This window comes from Protopterus annectens, chromosome 10.part0 (genome assembly GCF_019279795.1).
Source record: "Protopterus annectens isolate FY-2018-M chromosome 10.part0, PAN1.0, whole genome shotgun sequence".
Lineage (NCBI taxonomy): Eukaryota > Metazoa > Chordata > Ceratodontiformes > Protopteridae > Protopterus > Protopterus annectens.
Genome location: NC_056744.1, coordinates 745,016,842 through 745,035,411, shown reverse-complemented (window position 1 = coordinate 745,035,411; position 18,570 = coordinate 745,016,842). Strand labels below are relative to the sequence as shown.

The 18,570-nt window shown below is 39.6% G+C and overlaps 1 protein-coding gene and 1 long non-coding RNA gene across 3 annotated transcripts in view; one reads left to right on the top strand and one right to left on the bottom strand.

Annotated features, from left to right (window-relative positions):
* LOC122813313 overlaps window positions 1–8,729 on the bottom strand; it is a 376,648-nt gene extending 367,919 nt beyond the window's left edge. For both annotated transcript variants that reach the window (XR_006366659.1, XR_006366660.1), the window contains exon 1: window positions 8,653–8,729. This is a non-coding gene — a long non-coding RNA (uncharacterized LOC122813313). The remainder of the gene's footprint in view (window positions 1–8,652) is intronic.
* Window positions 8,730–8,822: 93 nt separating this feature from the next.
* Window positions 8,823–18,570, top strand: part of JAK1 (Janus kinase 1) — a 1,643,095-nt gene continuing 1,633,347 nt past the window's right edge. Inside the window, exon 1 of the mRNA XM_044085562.1 lies at window positions 8,823–8,935. The gene's annotated coding sequence lies outside the window, so the exon portion shown is untranslated. The remainder of the gene's footprint in view (window positions 8,936–18,570) is intronic.

Here is an 18,570-nt window from a genome sequence, read left to right as displayed (position 1 = left end):
CAGTGGTACTTGTGGATCCACTCCCTTGGGTGTAGAAATGATCCTTCCCAACATCTGGAAGGTTGAAACAACCTCCATCGAAATTAAACAGGCTGCTCCAGTTGAAAGATCTGACCCTCTCATCAGGAAAAGCAGACACAACTGTTGAAGGGATCCCAAAACCTGAGAAGGTAGTAGGCCCCAACAAGGGAACTGGCATGGAGGATTCAACAGCAGATGTCTCAGATACCACCAATGGAACTGTGAGTTATGGTCCAACTGATGGAACCAAAGATGCCAACCCAAATCTTTGATCTGATCTAATGAAGCTGGAGTATTTTCTTGATTTCCTGCTTTTATACATGTTTTATAGAGTGATTTTTACTACTTTAATACTCTTTTTAAAGCATTTATTTAAATTTTGCGACAAAAATCATTTCTCTGTTGGCTTTTCTTTTCTATTTGTTTATGAATCGCCTTGCAGTAGGGCCAGTTAGCCAGGGACTTGGTTGTTTGGTGGCTGGCTGTTTAATCTGCATTTGAGAGCTACCTTTGACATGTTTTTAATTTAAAAGTTCCAGGATAATCCATCTTGGGGCAGAAGGTGTTTATCTGGTCTTCTGAGTCGAGAAGCACTCCACGGAGCTCAACATGTGGTCATTTATTGGCTAGAGGCTATAGGCTTAAGTTTAAGATTTTTCTCTGCAATAAATTAGACAAGTTTGCAAGATTCTGTGGTCACTTCCACAATCTACAGCAACACTTCATGAGTTCCAACTGCATCTAGAGCCACGGAGGCTAAGATAAGCATATGTTCTTGAATTACTGCACTTGTACTAGCTTTTATAGCGATCACTACTGTTTTTGAGCAATTTAAGGCATTTAATTTTGTGATAAAAATTGTCATTTTTCTGGGGGGTTTTTTTGGCTTTTCTAGTTCTGTTAGCTTACAATTCACTTCACAGAAACACAAATTAGCCATGGACTTAGTTGTTTGTTGGTCAAGACTTGAGAACTACTTTTGCTTTGCATTTACATTAAGAAATTCCATGATCATCCATCTTGTGGCAAAAAATGTTTACCTGGTGTTTCCAAGTTGGGAAGTATTCCAGGAAGCTTAAAGTGTGGTTGTTTATTGGCTAGTGGGCATAGCAGTCACTTTTCAAGCTTTTTTCTCTGCTATACATTAGGTGAGTATGCACACAGCTGCCCACTGAGCAGTGGTAGTTAGCAGTGCTCTGTAGCAAGTGCCAAGCCAATAAAAATATTTTCCTATAAAGTAAGAATTTGATCAGAAACCTGTTAAACAGAAAAGCATTGTACGAAATTAAGCTTAGAGTAGCTAGCCTGTGCATCAAATAGCGAGATCATATGCTAGCACTATACATTTGCCCCAACCCAAAAAATAGTTTGTGTATCGAGTAGCACTACCATATCCTAGTACTATATAACATCTTACCTTTAATCCCAGAAACTACCCTAGGAAACCTCTGAAAAAAAACACAATCCTTAATAGCCTACCGTATTACAGATTCGGACAACATGGATAAGCAATTTCCTAATCTCCGTGGTCAGCTTGGTAGATATGGGCATCCTAAGGCAATGTTGCAATTGCCTCATGTTGTCAGACACTCAGTTAATCACTAAAGAAAACAAAGTATATGATTGATGTAAACACACAACTTCCTTGGAGGCAAAAGGCTTGCATACAAAGTTATCAGGAATACTCAACTCTGCATCCCTCACACACAGAGATTATCTTACGATGAGGCGCTTAAAAAAAACCTTCCCAAATCTCAAAGACTGCAAAAGCCGCCTAATGGAAACACTACTCCTCAACAATGACTAAAATACATACCAAAAGCAACAAAAACATCCCATATAAGCCTACATCCAATGGTCCCAAACAGCAAAGCCCATGAGGCAAGTATATACTTTACCTTATGCTCTTGTCATTGGGGATTCCATTGTGGAACACACAAATGCTCCACTCACCAAGTTAGACAAGGAGAAGATAATGGATAGCTGCTTACCTGCAGCCATGATCCATAATATCACACACACACCCAAGTCACTGCACCCCACAGGTACCAATATGATTCTATCATAATCCATGTGGGTGTAAATGATCTGAGACATACCTCACTGGACTATATGAAAAGAGACATAATGGATTTCTTGGAATATGTGTCACAGAAAGTTACGAGCCTTGCATTGAGTGTCATTCTACCTTCACCAAGAAAGGTGCCACAGTGTAAATATAAAATGATTGATTTTAATAACTAGTTTAGATTCTGGTGGTCACTCCAGGGAGATCCAATATCTGTTAGCATGGAAGGAAATGGTCAACAGACTATGTTACTTTGCCAAGGACGGGCTGCACCTGTCACCCCCAGGCTTTTGGATACTGGCTAAAACTTTATCCACCCTCCTTAGAGCCTTTTTTACACAATGCCAAAAAGACAATTCAGCTCACTACCAACAAAGTGAAAAAGTGTCCAATCAGCCTTAAGGTGATACTGCTTAATGCTAGGAACCTAAACAAAAAAACTCCATACTCTTCAAGCCCTCCTCACTCTGAAGAATGTAGACATCTCTGCCATGACTGGACTTGGTTTAAATATGTAGAAAGTCCTCCGGCAGTGCAAGGCTACGGTGCCTTCCTCACATTTAGAACAATAATAGCACAGACTGGGGCCAAACATGAAGATGTCTCAATTTACATTAGCAACAAACATACCTCTGCTGGTTAAACTGGATGATACCATGGAGCACATCCACATGAAAGTCATCACAGCTAAGGTCCCTCACTATATTATACCTAGCAACAGGTCACCATTTATGACCCTAGAATCTCATGACTCTTAACTAAATCTACTAGAAGTGCTCACCCTCTAACCAAACACCCTAATCAAGGGTAACTTTAACTACACCTTTATAGAGTAGGAAACTTATGTTGCCTTAAACACACAGGCACATTTCATGGACTTTAGTATAACACAAACACCCGAAATGGATAGCACATGCTCAAACCACAGGATCAAACATACTGGATTTGGTGCTACCAACATGGGAGACTGCTGCACCCCCCCACACACACGTTATCCTCACTAGTGAGGTTAGTTCACAGAACTGTTTCCTTTAAAGTAAAAATTGACTCAGAAAACACAGCTAAACCAGTGAGAGGAACTATTCTAAGGCAAACTACATACTATTAAGTGACAGTTTGCCAAAATTCAAAGCTCCCCTAACCCAGAGATCACAGTTACCTAAGTAGAATTATTCAAAGTACCTATACAAATGTGTGAATAGACGCATAGAGGCTGCCAATCTTACCAGAAGTAAACAGAAAACAAACACTAAAAACAAACTCCACTGATGGAATTTTCACCTAAACAGGGGATATAATAAAAGAAAAAGACTCATGCTAAAATTAGGGAAAGCAACTCCCTTAAAGACAATTAAACAAGAAAGGAAGCGGTCTAATTAAGTCAATTGTAGCCAACTACAAGGTCAGGACAGCCTCACAAGCCAAAGACCATCATAAGCCCTTCTTGAGCTATGTCAGGAACCTTAAAGGTAACACACTATTGTGCTGAACGATAACACAATCACTGATCAGGGTGACACAACATATCTACTTGCTGATAAATTCAGCTCACACGTCACCTCCCCCCCTCCCGCCCATTTCTCCAGGTGAAATCCTCTCCAGCATACTTCCCCAGGTGCTGGCAGTGTTCACCAAAGCCAAGAACACCGCCTCTATGGGTCCAGACATCTCATGCAGCCTCCTGAACAGTCTAAAACTTGGCCTAACAAGAACACTAGAGGTACTCTTCAACTACAGCTTCAAAACAGTCTACATTCCAAGTGAATGGAGGACCACAACAGCCTACAAGGGCAGACCATCAACCAACCCAGGAAACTACAGACCCATCAGTCTAACAAGTCTAATATGCAAATCCATGAAACAAATTATGATGGAAATGATAAGCAAGGACATTCCTAATGTACAGACACTAGACCCATCCCAGTTTAGCTCTGTTAAGGGAAGGCTGTGCCTACTTAACCCAGTAGACTTCTTTGAGAGGGTAATCAAGGCAATAGATGAGGGTAAAACAGTGCATACTGAGTACCTTGACCTGGCAGTTGAGAAAATACCCTACTCAGGCACTGTTGACAAGCTCTCAAAGCTAGGCATAAATCCTTACATAACTCATTGGACCGCTGACTGGCTGGCTTCCAATAGGACCCAAGAAATGAGGATTGGTCAGACCACCCCCATCAAGAGACCACACACCAGCAGAGTACCCCAGGACTCTGTGCTGGGCCTGATACTGTTTGACATCTATTTCTCATAAGTCAAGGTTAACGTCCAAGGCCTCCGGCTCACCAAGATGTCCTCACATTCACTGATGCAACATTCTTAACTATATGGGATTCACTGCGGCGGAAGGCCGACATCCGGTGAGTCTTCCAAAGACTTTTGAATTTAAAAGGTATGCCAAACATCACCATATGCACCCTGCGTAATGTACGCCATAAAGGTGACATTCAGGCTTACCAAAAACAGGACTTCTTTGCCACCAGTCTGAACGTATCTTTTACACCATCTGTCTATTTACCTGCATCCATTTTCTGCCAGTTGAATGCATTTTTATACTTCAGGGACTTCCTACGCCTGTTGTTTTTAAAGATAAGTGCCCCTTTGGGGATTTTGTCTTTTGTGTTCCTTCAGGCTGTCATTCAGGAAGGGTAAATGCCAGTGTGGGAGACAGATCCCCCCATAGAGACTGCCAGAATGTGTCTTTTTTGCTTAGGTGCTTCTCATGACCATATGTCTTGTTCTATTTGTCAGGCATTTGTTCTGAAAACCCTTCGCAGTCGACTTTCTTTGTATCTTGAAAACCAGTGTCTTAGGCTACTTGCTAAAGATACTATAGAAGGAATCTCCCTTGCTGAAGGTCAGCTGTTAGGGAAGAAGAAGGTGAAAAGGGTAAGACCAGAATCCTCCTCTGTCCAGCCTCTGCCAGATGTTTCTCCTGAGGTTGTAACAAACCCAGAGTCTCGCCTGGTTGTGTTGTCAGATACCTCTGCCTCAACCATGTTGGAGGCAGGTGAGGATCTGGCTGGCAGCATGACCAAAGAGGCTTTGCAGGTGTCCATCCCAGATGTTCAGAAGGAACCATGTTTTTTTTTTCTGAGAGGCCTAGGGGAGGTCCTCAGTTTCTAGTTGTGGAAGAAGTTCCTCCTATGGTTCTCGACTGTCGTCCTGGATCTGAGCCTTTTGTCCTACATTCCCTTAAAAAAAGAACAAAAAATTAAATGCTTCTTCTGCTTCTAGGGATCCACAAAGTGAGTGACAGGCTTTTACTCAATGGTTATTTTCTGCTTTTAATGTCCTTAAAGCCTCTTCATGGGGTTTCAGTTCCAGCTTCTCCTTGGTCCTCTACTCCTCTTAAAAGGCCTAGAGACCAGGATTTTTCTGAGGATGAGTTGGCTTCTGCTGACGAATCCCTAACTTATTCTACTCAAATTCCTTCTCCTTTGGATTCTAGGTCAGAGGAGTAATCTATTAGTCCTGATGTTCCCTTTTGAGGAAAGTTCCTTTGGGTGCACGCTCTCTAGGATGATGGATTTGTTTTAAGTGGTGTTGTACTCAGGCCTCTGATATCCATAAAAGGTATTATGAGTTGTTGCAGCTGGACTCTCCTAAACCTGCAGCTATTTCTCCTGTCTTGCTTTGCTGGATGTTTTCTCCAATGCCTCTCAGATGCCTGATTCTCTCCCCCCTGCTCCCAAGAAACCTGATAGGTTTTCTGGGATTCCTAAGGATTATTCTTTTTTATATAAATGTCCTGCTGGTGACCCTTTGGTAGTCTCCATAGCCTCTGATAAGCCATCTCAATTGCTTTCTTTGCCCAAGTTATTGCCTTCTGACAAGAACAGCAGAACTATGGACAGGCTGGGCAAAAAGGTTTAGACTTCTACTACCCTAGCTTTTAGGGCTATTAATTATCAGACCCACATGTCTAGATACATGTTGGCTCTTCTTTCTCAGGCCTGTCAACTTATTTCTGATTTTCCAGACTCAGAGGGTAAAATTTCTGTTCGTTCCTTGCTAGGGACTTCCTCTCAAGTAATTTCTCATTGTATTAAATGTAGTTATGATGCGATGGATGCCTCTTCTAGGGCTGCTGCTGTTTTTGGTTCAGTTATGAGGACCTATTCTTGGCTTAGGCTTCAATCTCTACCTGAAGATATTCAAGCTAAGTGGATGAATGCTTCCCTGGATTCTAAGCTTTGGTTTGGGGAAGCTGCTGCTGGTTTGTTTAAGTTCCTTCACAATAAGGGTAAGGCCTTATGAGAACTTAAACGTGTTTGTTTCTTCAGTGCCTAAATTTCAGAGAAACTACCGAGCTAAGCCTGCCTTTGGTCATAGGCAATCACATCCTTCTACTAAAGGTAAGAAGAGTGGCAAACAGACTCCTGCTAAGGCTAGTATATTTTCAAGGACTCTGAAACCTTCCTTTCTGGACAAACCAGGTGCTGTGTGACTATCAGTCCTTCCCCAGACACATTCCTGTTTCTCTTTGGCTTCAGCTCACTCTGGATTCTCGGGTTCTGTCGATCATTCGTCAAGGGTACTTCATGGTGTGGAAATCCAGTCCTCTGTTTAAGGCTATTTCTCAGCCTTCTTTGGAAGATATTTCCTTTCTACTAGAGGTTCTTCAAGATCTCTTGTCTCAGGTTACTATTCAAGAGGTGCCTGTGTTCCAAGCGGGGAAAAGGTTCTACTCCCAACTATTTCTAGTGCCTGGCCAGAAAAGAGGGCACTTGGAGACCTATTCTAGCCCTCTCTCATCAAAATACTTTTCTAAAGGTACCTTCGTTTTGGATGTTGTCCCTTCAGATTCTCTTTCCTCACTTGCTCCCTCAGGCCTATATGGTGTCTCTGGATATCAAGGATGCTTATCTTCATATTCTGATCTGTCCTCTTTTCAGGAAGTTTTTGCTTTTCTCTGTTGCTTCCTGGCATTTTCAGTTCTCTGCTTTGCCCTTTGGACATTCTACTACTCCAGGAGTGTTCATCAAATACTTTGCTCCTGTGATTGCCTTTTGCAGACTTCAAGGAATCCAAATATTTCCTTACTTGGACAACCTGTTGAGTCAGGCATCCTCTCCAGAGCCCTTTTGCAAAATCTTCATTTTTACCATCTCCTTTCTTCAGATCCTGGGTTTCAGTATAAATTTCAAAGTCTTCAGTGACTCCTTCTCAGAATCATGTTTTTCTGGGTTGCAGGATTCAGATAGTGCCATTGATTGCATCACTGCCTCCTCCAAAGACATTAACTCTCATATCAATCTTTCAAGCTCTTCTTCATCTGGCTTCCATTACTGCCAGGGAATTTGTGAGTTCTGGGTTTCCTGGCATCCACCATGCCAAAGCTCCCTCTGGCCAAACTTCATATGATAATGTTTCAGTGGTTTCTGAAGTCAGTGTGGCTCCAACATGCTGATCCTCTAGAATTTGTAGCTCCTTTTCTTCCTTGCCTCAGACAGGAACTTCTGTCATGGATTCAGCAGTTGTCTCTGAATCCAGGGATCCATTTTCACCCCCTCTTCCCTCTCAGGAATTGTTCACAGATGCCTCAGACATGGGATGGAGGGACGACTTTTGGCTCCCTAAAGGTACAGGGGGTGTTGTCTCCTTGTCAGTAGAAGGAAAACTCAAGAAACGAAAAAGGCGGCAGCACCAGAAGCGTGAAAATGTGGTAGAGGTATAACAGAAAAGTACCTTTTTTCAAAGGCTTAGATACCAATTCTATTCTTGAAGCAGCTACCTAGACTTCTGTGCATACCTTTATTAATCAAGACTAGTTGGACAGGATCTCTACAACTAAGGCTGGTTTTGCTAGTTCAGTTCATATTTTTTTTAAAGGATTCTTCTGCCCCTTCCTCCTCTCTTGCTTCCTCTTGAGCTTTGGCACTCTCCCATATAGTTAAGAATAGTGCAGCAGTAAAATTAAGGGCATAGTTCAGTTGTGTAAAATCTTACCATAACGATAGCTGCCCCTTGCCTTCACTACTGTTAGTACTTGCTCTCTCCCTCCCCCTAGTTTTTATCTTCCTAAATCATGTACACCTTACCTCTTGGGTTCCTTGGACTAGTGTTCCTCCTGGGGCAATCAGTTCTGTTTCTGGTATGCCTGTCTATGCGACATGCCCTACCTTACACAGTGTGCGTATGATGACATTTGGCATACCTTTTAAACTCAGAAGTCTTTGGAAGATTGGCCAGAGGTCGGGCATCTGGAGTAAGGAATCCCATATAGTTAAGAATACTTCAGCAGTGAATACACGAACATCTACCCTTATGGCAATATTTTACACAACTGTACTTTCTTAGACGGCTGTAATTATTATAGATTCCCCGAAAACACCATCTTGTAAGAAAGGGTTTAACCACCGACAAATGACTGGTGACAAAGTGACCCATACGTAGCAGTCACCGCAAGAATGGTCGACTTACTTACAGTACGCACTTTATATATATATATATATATATATATAGCGAATGAATTTTAAATATAACTCAATATTTTACGCTTGCAAAATAGCAAACAAAAATTAACCACATTCCAGATACACCTCTTCTCTCGTAAAACTCACTCGAAAGATATAATACAGCAAATGGCGAATATACGGGAAAATGTCGTGCAGCAAATGGCTGCTCACCTCCTTTTCCCGCTAGCTAACCCACAGCAGATTCTTCCTCAAAGCTTCCTTTTCTCCGCCCCATGACGTTGCTCATGACAGCAGTTCCTTCAGCCATGGGAAACTAGTCACGATCGTTCTGGTACAGGAGCTACGGAAACTTATTAACTTGTCTCAGGTCATCTTTACCTGTTCGACTCCGGTCAACGCTGGCAGCAAGCCACTGTGTCTCTTAACGGTAAGATCTTTGTTTGGAGTCTGTTACAACGGTGCTTGTGTGTTGTTTCTATATTTGGACTGTCCAAGAAATTTATTGCGACGTATGGATGGGTAGTAAGTGTGGAGGAAGTTTCTGGGGGAAAATGCGCTTACAGTAAATACATTAACATAGATTAGTGCAGCTGACACCCCACTGCTGGGAGAGTAGTGAGGTGGGCTGGTTAATCTTGGAAAATGAATCACAAGATGTTTAGTAGTATAGTTTCCGCGTTTCACTTCAGGTTTATAAAGTAGACATTTGTAGTCCCGGTGTGTGTTTCCGTGTATGTATGCGTACGTTTATATATATGTACGCAAATGTATTTGTGAATGTTTGTTTTTTATATTTTATGTTAGATATTTGCACACGTATATATTTGTGTGTATATATATGTATGTATGTATATATAATATATATATATATATATATATATATATATACACACACACACACACGCACACACACCTGTATTCATAGATGTGTACATATATATATATATATGTGTGTGTGTCATAGATGCACCTGTATTCATATATGTGAACATTATATATATATGTGTGTGTGTGTCATAGATTGTGTGGGCGCGCATATACTTTTAATTATGTATGTATTTTACGGATGTTTATAATTTATGTATTTTGTATACACACACACACGATGTAAATATCTTTGTTATCATGTACACATGCAGACGTATCTGTGCGCATATGTTTTATTTTTCCAAGAATGAAAATGACAATTATAGTTCACAAACAGCTAAGACTTTGCGAAGGAAACTGTGATGGTCTTGCCACTGTCTTGATGTTGCAGCCTGTTTTGAATGAACAAGGTGTTCCATACAATAAAAAGTATGCTGTAAATGTCTGTGTGACTGCATTGTCCAGTTGTTAGTCTCTTTTGCATTTTGTTGCTGTAAAATACATGTTTGTGTAGTGGATTCCTGATAAATTTGTGTAGTTTACAATATATCCTGTCCTCTGAGAGAGAGAGAGAGAGAGAGAGAGAGTGTGTGTGTGTGTGTGTGTGTGTGTGTGTGTGTGTGTGTGTGTGTGTGTGTGTGTGTGGTGTAGTGTACATGTTAAAGTCTGGGAATTGTTTTCGTCTGATGTTGGGAACCTGTGGATTGCATAGTGTTTTTCCATTGACTTTGTTAAAATCTGGGAATTGTTTTCGTCTGATGTTGGGAACCTGTGGATTGCATAGTGTTTTTTCATTGACTTTGTAGCTGAGTGCAAGTGACATAATGTTTTTGCAACTTTATGCATATTTTGTAATTCTGAAAAAAAAATGTTACATTTTGACTAATAAAATGTGTTGATGACTGCGCATGTATTGCTGATTGCAGAACCGTTCTGAAACAAATATATGGAGTATGGAAATTAAGGTGTAATATAAGACTCTCTTGAGAGGGGATGCCCTTGTATAGGAAATTGTATATATCTGTAGGTATGTGTTAATAGGCGTTCTTAATAGGCAAGTGCTTTTTCTGAAAAATCTTGAAACCTTTAGGTTAAAACTTGAGATTTCACATCAGTATGTGGAATCTTTTTAGTAACCGATTTGTTTAATGAGTATATTTATGGTACAGAAAGATGCAAGGTGCTGTGAAGATGAGCATGAATAGTCACCCCCTGTTTTGCTGTATGATTATGCTGCTGTTATTATCTCATACTCATAAGTTCATAGGTAGGTAATAGGCTATTGGCCCTAGGGCCTATACAAGCCTAGTCAAAAAAGTACCCTGGCTTTTGCCACCCAAGAAGATTATTTTCCTGTGCCCCTGTCAAGCAGAGCTACAGAGGTGATCCCCGGGGTGAATTTCCTATTTCCCATGCCATCATCAAGCTTTTTCTTGAGTGCTAATGAGGAACTTTGTGTGATATAGACAGGTAGTTTGTTCCAGAGTATGGCAAGTCTGTGGGACAGGAATCTATCCCTCTAGCATGTTCTGTTTATTGTGGTGGAAAGGTTTAGGTCCCTAGAATGTGTAGCTCGGAGGGATTGGGATCTGTTTAAGTGGAGCATGTCCAACAGCTTTGGGTTTGACATAGCTTTGTATGTTAGGCAGAGATCTCCTCTGAGTAGGCGATATGCGACGGAGTAAAGCTGGTGTTTTTTGAGATGGTCTGTGTAGGGCATCTGTTTGAGGCCAATAATCCTCTTTGTGAGGTATTTCTGCAGCTCCCAGTTGTTGTAGATGTCTTGTGAGGTACATACTAAAAGGGGCATTGTACTCTATAATGGGTCTAATGAGTGACGAGTAGAGGGGAACAATGACCTCTTTTTTCCTGGATGAGAAACCTTTTGTGATAAGGTATGCCAGGTAGAACAAGCATGATCACTGCTGTGTACACATGCTTTTGATGTTTTAATATGTGTTTTTTGCTTTATGGAGTAATCTGTTATTACATTATGTAACTGATATTAATAGTACTCTAATTTGTGAAAAGTTACCACAGGTCACCAGCTACAGAGCTAGTGGACTGTGCTGTGCTATAAGTTTTGTTGGGCCATGCAGGACATACCGGGGTGAAAAGGTAGTCTGATTTTACAGCATATGCCCTCTGCATTTTGGAGTTCATCACTTTTCATGGAAAATAATCTTTCACTGTGGCAGTTTCAGACTGCACATTGCAGTGGCTGTGATGTGTGTTTCTTAGGTGAGTGAGAAGAATCTTGCATTGAACGGATCAACTGACTTATTCCCACATAAGGCAGTAGTAGAGCTTGCCTTTGTTTGTTTGGCTGTTTAATCAGTATACTCTTTGTGGATTTTATATTGCCTGGAAATTGCTGTTCATAAACATGCTTTTTACCTTTCTTATTTTATGGGTGTGGATTGTGCAGTGATCATTATTTGTTTTGTTCTATTGTGGTGGTGCTAATGGTGGCGTATGTACATGAGTTGATGTTGTGCTGTGTTATCCTTTGAGCTTTTTGCTTCTTATGTTATGGGTGTGGATTGTGCAGTGATCATTTGTTTTGGTCTGTTATGGTGGTGCTGATGGTGGCGTATGCACTTGAGTTGATGCTGTGCTATGTTATCCTTTGAGCTTTGTGCTCTGAATGTATTTTTATTGGATTTTTTTTCCAGTCGATGGGATCTGCTGAACCTAGGGTATGTTTCCAACTTTGTTTTATTAATATGCAGGTTATACATTTGTTTATACTTTTTTGTTGTGTTTTGTATACAGTAACGTATTTCTTTTAAGGGTGAATAAAAGGGGTGTATGCTTGATGTATTGCACATTACAATTTGGAATACAGTTTTACAAGACATTTGTCAGTACAGTGTGCCAGTACAGAATCTTTGTGTGTTTTGTTGTCATTACTTGAATACTAAAATGTTATTCCTGAAGTCTTTGATTTGTTCTTTAGAGTACTAACTGTAGTAGTGCATCTGTTTGTCAGCACAGCATGTGGTGACTTTTCGCACAGCTTTCTCTAGGCATCAGTTATGTAGCTGCATACATGCCCACAACAGTAAGTGCCTCTTTGACAGCTTTCCTGCAGCGGTACGTTGAAGTACCTATAAACATGGATCAATTTGTGCATTTCTCTTTTTTATAGTATATTATTTTCCATAGTTGTATTTTAACATTTCCTTGTACTGCACTAAACTACTTTAGAGGTTTTCTTCCCATAAAGTGAACTTGAGTTTAAAGTGTATGTATTTCTTTCTAAAATTGTTTTCTGTTAAAAACGGACTATATCATCAGACCTTCCCAAGGTATAGCAGGACATTACTTCAGGTGGTAGGTGATAAACTGAAGCAATTTCAGTTTAAATGTAGTGTTTTAAATAATTGGATCATTTTTACAAGCTGCTTAACAGCTAACGCATAGCTCCAAAAGTTTTTTCAGTTTTTGCCATCCACTTCTCCTTGTTCTTGACAGCAGTTACCTACTGCATCTAAACACAAGGGTTTCTGAATCCCACACATTGTCTCAAAAGAGTGACCATTTGCACAGCACTTAACATTTAAAAGTGAATTGTCTGTGGAAACGTGTGACTTTGTATTTTTAATTTGACGAATTTGCACATTACTGCAAATCACTTAACCAGGAAATTGTTCTTGGGTTACCTCTGAAAAGGGACTGTGTCCAGTGGACCTACCCAAGTAACAAATGAGTATTATTATTAAAGGTCAGAGAAGTGCACCAGTGATACATTTGTAGCTAAGTTTGTGAAACTGTCATTTGTGATTTACTTACATGCTTCAATACCCAGTCTCCTTTAGCAGATGTGGAGAGGAAAAGGACAAATTAAATGAAAATGTTATATAGTTGATTTCACAGTGTGTTTATTGGTAGTTCTGGGCCATTGTGATCTAACTCTCTTAGTTGCATTATTTTGTTGATTATCATGTCTGAAGTGAACCTGATTTATATTGTAGAGATTGCCTTTAACCTACAAAACATTCCCTTATGTGGGATGCCTTTCTGCACTGTACTAGGGGAAAACAGCTACTTGCTGAAAACCTTCTACATAAGGCTTCATTTGGTGAAAGACAATGTTCTTTAACATTAGCGAGAGACGAACATTTGCTCAGAAAACAAAATAATCGAGATTTGCCAGGAGATGTAATCCATTTTGTGAGAATATATATTTAGGACACTTAATTTCTATTAATTTACTTACTGAAATGAGACTGGTGGGACTTGTTAGCCAAGTCAGGTTTCATACCAGAATTTAGCCCTTAGCGATGACAATGATAAGTTTCCATCTTTGTGACATATGAGCAGTTAATGATTAATGAAAAAAAAAAGATTAAGAAGTCAGTCATTAGTCAAAATCATCAGGACCAGAATAATTCTTGTTGCTTGCTTTTGTAACATTTCATGTGTCTGAGTGATATATTTTAAGTTTATTTAATTAAATGCTTGGGTTGAGGTATTGTTTATGAAGTAGTTATCGCCAGCAGAGCTTCTGTTGCCTCAGACACTTATCAGGGGACTCATAATGTGCTCAGCTTCCCGCTCCTTTTTATTATGAGTGCTTTTAATGCCTAGTGACTGATGCATTAGACTGAGTGTCAAACATTTCTTGTTGATGAGCAGTGTCAGGAAGAAGCCAAGGAATTACTATGTATGTATTCTTGTAACTGGTTCTGCATGTTCAGTGCAATGTCATAGGTTTGTTTAGCAATGCCTGATCTTATTCTCATTTTTATGCATTTGAAAAATTTCTTATTTTAAAGATGCATATTTGTAAAGCCAGTCATCAGTAAACAGATTTCTTTGAAACCTTTTTCTTCGGGAGCTGATGTGCAGTATTTGGAATGAGAGAAATTTGGGGTGTGGTGATTGTCAAGAAAAAAATACATGACCTAAGGAAAGATAAGCAGGGTCTGGTTTGATAAGAGGGTAAGAATTATAGTTGTCCCTATTTCTCCAGTGTCGCAATCAATTCTCAGGTTTTTCTGCTATATTTTAAAGTAAAAGTCACACCCAATCAGTGTGTTTAATTCTGTATTTTCCCTTTTGATTTGTTTTGCGAGTTTGTAACAAATAATGGCTTTTAGTAGTGTATCCTGTTTTAATCTTTTCATGGTTTCCCATCTTTTTTATATGAACCAGCAGATGATAGTGCCACACATGCTACTGAAATGGGTACACAGGAATGGTTCAGCATAATGGCTCATTGTTAAGGTGTCTGCCTCACATTTCCATGGTCAGGGATGAACCACTTCTGTTTTTTAGTCACTATCTTTGTGTGGTTTGTTTGTCCTTCTCTTCTGCATGGGCTTTGTCCATATCTTTGTGTGGTTTGTTTGTCCTTCTCTTCTGCATGGGCTTTGTCCAGACATTCTGGTTTCCTTCTGTCTCTCACAAAAACATCCTGGTAGACTGGCTGCTTTAAATGCTGTGTTTAATACTTGTAAATGTATATGTTTATATAAAAACACACACGCACACACTGCTCATTTTTCTGGTCAGTGTCATAGCTGAAAAATATTTATGTATGTATGTATTTTATATTGTTTTACATTTGTTTACTGGGAAAGTCAGACTGGGCAAGCAGTGCCCATTTTCAGTGGAGGCCTGGGGAGAAAAGCTCCACATGGTACACCCCAATACAAGAACAATATTCAAAATAGTCCATACAAAATATATTCAACATAGTCATTCAAAATACATAATTATAATGTACAAAAAGTAAGACACACAGGAGGTTACAGTGGGGTAGTTATGCACATTGAATTATCAGGATTTATGTAAGTGTGGAACTTCATGGAGTAGATCATTTATAGCTAGTTATGAGAAAGGACTAGGTATTTATTAAGTAAGTTAGTCTGGGTCTTGACAGTTACATATCCAGAAATTGGTTAGGTATGACTTTTTTAAAGTTGGATTTATTTTGCATTCTGATTTTGGGGGTGGGGGTTCCAGATTTTGGCAACTGCACTTGAGTAAAGCGAGCCACCTGACATATGTTTACTTTTAGATATTTCTACGAGTGCTTTGTTTGTGGATCTTACTTGATGGTTGTTGTAGAGATTGATTAGGCCTATTAAGTGCTGGTGTTTTATTGGGATAGTAAACTATTTTGTGTGCCACCATAAGTTGGTTAAAGTTTAACAAGTTGGGCAGTTCTACCCAGCCTAATTGCTTAAGGGCTTGACAGTGGTGGGATCGGTAGGAGGAGTTTGTAATGAAATTTGCTATTTTGTTTTAGCAAGTGGTTAATTTAAGTCACCCTTGTTTAGGTTGGTTAGAACTGGGGATGAGTATAGTAAAGTGGAGAGTAGGTGAGTTCTAGCTATGATATCTTTACTGTCAGTGATCGGGTAGTTTTTGCATCAATTTAAAGGGTGCCTGTTTTTTGTGAACTTCAGTTATGATCTAGGCTATATGTATACTGAATTTCAGGTTTTGGTTAATGTTTGTCCTTAATAGTTTGGTTTGTGGCACTTGGGTGAAGAAGGTGTTGTCTGCTGAGGATATTTTAAAAGGGAGGATGGGGTCAGTAGCTTTGGAGGGCTAAAAGAGCATGAGATGTTTTTTATTTTATTTATTTATTTTTTTTTTGGGGGGGGGGGTTAGAATATGTTGAGGGTTTGACAGCCAGGTTTCTACGACAATAAAGGATTCCTGTTTTTTTTTTGTTTTTTTTTTCTTGAAGGATTTGGAACGAGGGAGCTGAGCAGACTAGTGTGGCATCAGCAGCATATTTGCATGATGAGTGGCTATGTGTAGGTTGTTTGTGAAAAGCAGGGGTCCAAGTATAGACCCTGTGGTACACCTGGGGTAACTGGAAGGAGGGGAGATAGGGAGGCCATCCATTTGATGGCCCGGTGGCATTTGGACAGATAGTCTTTGAACCAGAGCAGGGTGGAATTACTTGGGTTGAGTTCAGAGAGGACGATTAGGAGGTTGTTGTGAGAAACCGTATCAAATTCTTTATACAGTTCTAGAAAGACAGTGGAGACTAGGTTACCTAGGCTCTGTTGTTAATTGACAGTGTTGGTAAAACTAATGAGGGCGGTGATAGTGCTGTGGCATAAGCGGAAACTGTGTTGTGTTTTGGGTAGGAGATTGTTGGATAGGAGAGTTCAGTACTTGAGAGTGAATATATTTCTCTAATATTTTTGATAATGGGGATAGTATGGCTATTGGACGGTAGTGGGATAATATTATTTATTTATTTATTGACATTTGTTAACCGGGTTTGTCCAACTGGGCTTGTGGCCCATTTTCAGTGGAGACCCAAGGAGAAAAGCTCCAGTGATACATTTTAAAACAAGTACAATTTTAAACAATATTGATATAATAGCAGTTATAGCAAAACGATTCACATATGTTGGAATACATGCGTAAAGTTAAAGTTGCATTAAAAAGAAGCTAAGTAACAATTTTACATTGATATAGTTCAGTAGGTCAACAATGAACAATTTTTGTTTGTGTAAAATTTGTGCAAATGCATAGTAGACACATTGGAGAGAGGTGTAATGAGGTACTAAGTATGGTCCTTTTGAAGGTACATAAAGGGAAGGAAGACTAGGTAGGGTCATGGTAAGGGCAGGTTTTGGAATTGAGAAAATAAGCTTTTAGTTCATTTTTAAAGTGTGATGTGTGGGAGATTGAACGTAAGTCAAGGGGTAGTTTGTTCCAAGCATGGGCAAGGGAGTGTTTGTAGAGTAGTTTGCCTACTGACCTTTTTGGGTGGTAGATATCAAGTAATTGTTGGTTAGAAGTATGGAGGATCCGGGATGGGATGTAGATGGAGACTAAGGAAGATGGAGATGGACAGAAGGAGGGTTTATAAAGAATAGAGTGTAGCATATGAAATTGATAAGATAGCAGAAGCTGGGGAAGTTTAAGCCATTGAAGAGAGTTTAAAGAAATGCAGTGGTGTGAGTTGTATGAGGAGTTAGTAATGAATCTGGCTATTTTATAATTCAGTTGAGGTGCCACCTGGAAGACATTTGTCTAGTTATCAAAAAGAGGGGAAAGTTAATAAAAATGTGAACATTTGGATTTCTTTTTTTTTTTCTCCTTACTGGGTTTATGAGGAATCTAAACTTTCTGCTAAAGAAGAAATTAAGCCATAAATCACTTGCTTTGTTGGTTTATTCTATTGTCTGCTTACTGTGGCCGAGGATGGTGGCCGAGGATGGTGAGCAATGTGGTTTCATGCTGAATTATTTAGGCTGCAGTCATTTGATTTTTTGAAATGTTTTTGACTTGAGACTAAGGGGTGAGGGCAAGAAACTTAGTAGGATTAGCTACAAGCTTTGTGAGTGTGAGCTGCTGTGGTGGCTATGGAATACACAAAAGGTTTGGCTGAGTATAAGCAACTTGTGAGGTATTATTCTTCAAAAGGTGTTTTTGGGCCACAACTTTTAAGTGAGCAATTTAAATGTTAAAATTGTGTGAATTGTTACACTGCGTGTGAATTGTCATCCTGCATGTAGTATAATGTAGAGTGTTATGATTGGATCTCTGATCATAACCACATGTCATTATGCATTTGAGACTTTGCAAAGAAATTCACCTCAAGACCACAGCTTGAGAAGTGAATCTTGACATCCATGTGGAGAACACATAATGACTTATGATCATTGAGACTCGATCATAACTCTAGTGCTTTGAATTGTATATGCTCCACGTAATACTTATTTGCTACAAAAAAATGTCAGTAAAGCACTTGGCGAGTGCTGTCCCATTGATAGCAAGTAAATATAATTGCATGAAAAAGTCAGTGATAGTTTGTAAATATTGCTTTAATTTAACTATGTTACTTACCTGAGGTCTTTATATTTTTATGGATGTATGAGGGTAAATAGTCAGGGACAGTTGAGAATGAAGGAACATCCCTTCCTTGATTCTAGACTGTAGCAGCAATTCGTGGTTGTGTAACAAATGCTACACACCTTTTAGAAAGCAGTTTTACAATCGAGTCTCGCACTTCAGGTGTTACATTATTACAATGTTAAGTGCTTGACTTTTTTTTCAGATTTTGGAGTGTAATTGCAGTGTTTCATGCACTACAAAGCTTTAAACAGCCTTTGTTACAAACTCATTGGCTTTGCCCATGCAATGATAACAGGTCTCCTTGAGGATTTTTTAAGAAGCTGACAGTGCTGCACATGCTTTTTACTTAAGGTCATT